Raw genomic sequence first — 5,700 nt, forward strand, 5'->3', positions numbered from 1 at the left:
ATGTCTTGTCCTTCTCAGAAGTTTGCTGTGGGTAAATTTAAATGGGATTTTGGGAAGGAATTCTTCCCAGTGCGGGTGGGGAGGCCCTGGCACAGGGTGCCCTGAGAAGCTGTGGCTGCCCCTGGATCCCTGGAAGTGTCCAGGGCCAGGCTGGACAGGGCTTAGACCAATCTGGGACAGTGGAGGGTGTCCCTGCCCATGGAGGGGGGTAGAACCAGATTTTTAAGATCCTTTCGAACCAAAACTCTTGGGGGCTCAATGATTTCCCTCAGTTGATCTGGGTGCAGGCTGCACTAAAATGTGCTTGAAACAATTTAAATTTGCAGCCCAAGTTCAGCCATTGCTGCTGAAAATGCCAGGGAAGCAGCAGATGCAGAAGTGAATTTTTGAGGTTTCTGGATCTTACTGCACTCCCCAGACTGATACAGCAGCACAGAGAGTTCAAGCAATCCCTCGAGAAAAAAGAGTCTCTCAAACAAACAGGAAAGAAATGAGTGTTTGCTTAAAATGCTAAACATATCCTAATTAGTAAATAATGTGTAATTCAAATAAGGCTTAAGAATTCCTGCCTGACACTGTTATGCCATTTGTGATATTTGTGTAGTGGGAGAGATGAAAAAACCCCACAAAACAGATGAAAATCAATGCAAAAGGAAATAAAGCTTTAGATTAAAAATGGAGATTCAGATTCAACTTTTTCTTTGAAGATCCTTTGCAATCAGCAGAAAATAAATCTCCCTAAACTTAATAAAATTCAGCTTCCCAAGAGCAGGGTTGTTTTTTTACAGGTAGGAGCTTAAACATGGACACAGCCACAGCAACAAACCCTCTTTTATCATAACAAATATAAAAACATATTTATTACAACAAATAAAATGACCTGAATTTATTGAAAACAATTGCAGGAATGCCACACAACTTTCACCTCTGGGCAGCAGATCCCCAGAACTCTTTACAGCACTGCCTTATCTCAGTTTGTATAAGCCAGGCTGTTAATCATTTATTTGATTCCATTTTCTGATCTGTGACCAAGGAAAGTCTGTGGCTCAGTTTTCACTCCTGATCCTTTTACCCCTTGCTGAGCCTTTTCTGCTGACACTATTGAAGTCAAGTGGAGGTGTCTGTTTTCTCTTATTTGTGAAGTCAAGTGGAGGTGTCTGTTTTCTCTTATTTGTGCTCCAGAGTGTGTTGCTTTCTGAAGCTCTGGTGCATTAATAAATGTACTGCCAAAGTCAATATACCCCATGGTGGTCATGGGGCAGAGCATGGCCTTGGTGAGAGCTTCTCCTCCACAGACAACATAAAGTCCATTTATATCTCTCCAGGTACATTTTTGGCCCTCACTGCTGGAAGGAAAATCAGAATCCTTATTGTCTTGGTTGCAAGATGTGGCAGGGGCTGTGTGTTCTATTCCCATCTGTCAGAGCTGGGGCAGTTCTCTGCTGTCCATGGGGCAGTTTTTTCTTTCTCTCTCCCCCAGCCAATCCTCCCTGCAGGAGATCTCTGCTGTCCATGGCCGCTGAGTGTCCCTGCAGGGCTGGGCCAATCCCAGCATCCCATGGGGAGATGCTCCGCCCAGGGGAGGAGCCAAGCATTCCTCCCTGGATCCAATCTGAGCCTGGCCCAGCCCAGCAGCCTTTGCCCAGTGCATTGCCAGAGGAGCAGCTTCTGCTGCCCTGCATGGCCAGAGGGAGCCCAGGCCCATCTGCAGCAGCCCTGGAGCTGCAGAGGAAAACTCCCCCCTTGTGCAGGATCCCTGCTCCAGCAGAGCCACAGCTGGCACTGCAGGAGGGCTGAGCCCCCATGGGATGGGGCTGTGCCACCCCCTGACACACAGGGGACAGGGACTGCTCTCACTCTGACAGTGGTTTTGGGGTTTTTTTTTCTATTATTGTATTTATATTTTAAATTTTTTCTGTCAAAGAACTGTTATTCCTATTCCCATATCTTTGCCTGAGAGCCCCTTAATTTCTAATTATAATAATTCAGAGGGAGAGGGTTTACATTTTTCATTTCAGGGGAGGCTCCTGAAACAAGACACTTGTGGTTATTGGAAGAAGTCCATTCTGGATGGAGTGGTCAGGGCCAGAGATTGGGTGTGAGCTGAAAGAGGGGAAATTTAGTGTAAATATTAGAAAGAAATTCTTCCCTGTGAGGGTGGTGAGGCCTTAGCAGAGCTTGTCCAAAGAAGTTAAGGCTGTTCTCTCCCTGGAAGTGTCCAAGGCCAGGTTGGATGGGGCTTGGAGCACCCTGGGATAGTGGAAGGGGCCATGTAGGTTAAAACTGAATTAAATTCTCTCCCATTCCAAACCATTCTGTTCTGTCACTTCATGACTGAAGGTCTCCAAGGGCTATGCAGTGCTTTCAACCATGGATTCTCAGCCTCTTGTGGGAGGCACTCCTCAAGGTTTCTCCCACACCCACACTTCCCAATCTGTGTACAACAAATTGCTGTGACACCATCCTGACAGTGTGGCACCTGTTTTGTGACACCACACGGGCCTGCACAGGCCCAGGGGGACACCTCAGGCTGGGCAGGACAGGCAGGACAGGCAGGAGGAGCACATCCAGCCCTGGATTTGTGTGCTGTCCTTTATTTGGGCCACTTATTTGCCATTTATTTGTCTCCTTCCCAAGGGGTCCCTGCTGTCTCAGGTGATGCTTTGTGCTGCAGCGGGAAGGGAAGCACTGTACAAACCACAGGGGTTCCTAAATTAACTTCTCCCACATCATTTCCAGGGGTTTTTCTCCTCCTGTTTCAGTCCACATTGGACTCCACATCTTAAGGGTTTATTATTTATGAGCTGCTATCAGCTGAAGGGAAGCAGATCATGTTTTATTGATGTCCTTTCAGGTTGAACACAGGCTGGATGGCTCTTGGAGCATTTCCAGCATCCTCCACTTTGGCAGGGATTGCAAAGCTTTTACCAGCCCTCCCCATTGCAGAACATTCTGCAGATTTCCAGGGTTTTAGCTGGAAGTTACTATCCAGACATTTGATTTTGACATTGATTTTTAAGAAAAAAAAAACCCCAAAAAACCACAAAAACCAAAGAAAACAAAAAACCCCAAAAAACCACAAAAACTAAAAAAAATTTTTCCCACTTTTTTTTTTTTTTCTTAAGAGAAGCTGATAAATACAGAGGCATAAAAAAGGAGGATTAAAAAATGACAAAAATAAGTGACCTCAATTTGTCACAGATCCTTTTTACTCCCCAATTTTTGTGGGTGTGCTGTTGCACCACACGTGATCTTTGACTTTGCATGTCTAATGTGTTACTCCCCCACCTTTAATCAAGGGAATAATTGGCAAATCAGGGGAAAACAGCACTGGGAGATGCTCCAGGGCATTTTGGGCTTTAGGAACATCTTGTAAAAGCAGTTGTAAACTCAGGTACATGCCTTGTACCTTGTCTTTATGAAAGTGGGGCTGCTGCTCTGGCTGTGTTAAGCAATAAATGGTGAAATGTTTAATAAAACAGCTCCAACATATTCCAGCTGCTCCAGTTTCTTTGAGGCTGCTGCATGGCTGATACACAGAATTCCAGGCCTATATTTTGTGCTTATTAACATGCAGAAAGCAGAAGCTTCTGCTCTTTTCCTTGGAATCCTGCTCTCCAAACCCAGCAAACTGCACAGGGATACAGTGGGAAGCTCCAGGCTCCCGGAATTCCCAGGCAGGAGCAGCAGGGTCTGGTGGCACACAGGGAATTCCTGTGCTGCAGATGCTGTCCTTGAGGCATTTGCCTGCAAACCCACAGTGCTGAGAGGGAATAAATCCCATTTCCTGGGAAATTTGCAGCATTGGGAGCTGCCTTCCTGGTATTATTTTTTTTTTGCAGACTGACAGCAGAAGTTAAGCATGCAGATGGTGTGCCTGTGGCTGCCCCAGTTTTTGGCAGGGAAATCTGGACAAGAGAGGAGAATTATCCATCCCAGCACTGGATAATTCCCAGTGGCAGGATGTGTAGGATGGGCCTAGGACAGTGGGCACCTCCAGGGTTTTGGAATTTCACCTCTGAACGAGTGAAGAGTCTGGCCAAAATTATTCTCCTGGAAGAATGGAAGGGGAAACTCCATTAATGTCTTCTTACCTGAGGTATGATTTTGCTGTGCCTCATCCCAGCCCTGCTCTTTATGAAGTCAAGGGTGGGATTGCCCATAATGGGTTCAGCTCTAGGGAGGGTCCCCAAGGTCTTTGCAGTGTGTGGATGAGAGAATAAGAGCTGTGGGCTGCAGATTTTTGCTCAGGGTTACTCCATGGGGAAGGAATAATTCCTGATGCCTTGTGAAAACTGATCTAGAACAGAGGCTGGACAGAGCTAAAGAATAAAGCAGGGATTTATTAAAAGGCCTCCATGGATGCACCTTGGGCAGCACAAGAGCCCAGCCAGGGCTGCACCCAAGATGAACCAAAATGGCCCCAAAATGCACCAGCGCTCCCAGGGTCTCTCCCTGGGATCAGTTCTGCTCCATTTGCATCTTGCAGTTCATTGTCCCATTCCAGCTTTAGCCCCTGCAGTCCCACCCTGCTTGTTTTTCTCTCTCCAGCCCATGGGGTTTGTGCTCTTGGGCTGAGATTTGGATCATTTGTCCTTGGTGCCAGCTGGAGCAGGAATTGTTTTGTCTCCCTGCTCTGTGCAGAGAATTCACCATCCCATATCATGAACCCCAGACCCACACACTAAAGCAGCACAGGATCTGAAAAATATAAAAGTTAAAACCTGAGGCATCATTTCCCACCAGCCTGGAGCAGCTGGAGGTCGGTGTTAGAGAGAGTGGGGAGGTGCTGGGAGATGCAGTGAGTACAGCCCGACATCAAACCTTCATCCTGAGGCTCTGCTTGACCCAAAAATATCAGCTCTGTGGGGCAAAGCAGATAAAAAATGTCTCCACCCAGATCCTGGCCTCATCCTGGGCACAGCTCCAGCAGAAGGAACTGTTCAGGGAGCTGGGAATGTCTCAGGAGGCCTGGTGTATCCAATCCAAGCTTCCCCTCCTTTCTCCTGCAAGGACAAAGCTTTGTGGTCCCTGCTGCTGTCAGGTCTGTCCAGGCTCAGGTGTTGAAGGAGAACTGGCCTGACCCTGGCCCTCAGGGAGGGTGGCACCTCAGCCTGGTCCCTGGGCCAGAGAGCCACAGCTGAGCTGCCCATGGTGCCAGCAGTGCTGGACGGGCCCAGAGGGGCTGGAGAAAGTGGGAGTGAATCACAGATGGAATGAATCCACAAATTGAATGATTTGGGATGGAAACAATCTTAAAGCCCATCCGGTCCCACCCCCTACCATGGGCAGGGACACTTTCCACCGTCACAGGGTGCTCCAACCCCATCCAGCCCGGCCTTGGACACTCCAGGGATCCAGGGGCAGCCACAGCTGCTCTGGGCACCCTGTGCCAGGCCTCAGCACCCTCACAGGGACAATTCCTTCCTTTCTCCATGAGGAAAATGCTAAACTACTGCTGGTTTAATCCCAAACTCCCTGGACGTGGATTTGCAACAGAATGATTTGGGTTGGGAAAGGACCTGCAACTTCCACTGTCCCAGGGTGCTCCAAGCCCTGTCCAGCCTTGGGCACTTCCAGGGATCCAGGGGCAGCCACAGCTGCTCTGGGCACCCTGTGCCAGGGCCTCACCAGCCTCACAGGGAACAATTTCTCCCTAATATCCCACCTAAATCTGCTTCCTTCAGCTTAAATTCATTA

This window comes from Agelaius phoeniceus, chromosome 1 (genome assembly GCF_051311805.1).
Source record: "Agelaius phoeniceus isolate bAgePho1 chromosome 1, bAgePho1.hap1, whole genome shotgun sequence".
NCBI classification, from domain to species: Eukaryota; Metazoa; Chordata; class Aves; order Passeriformes; family Icteridae; genus Agelaius; species Agelaius phoeniceus.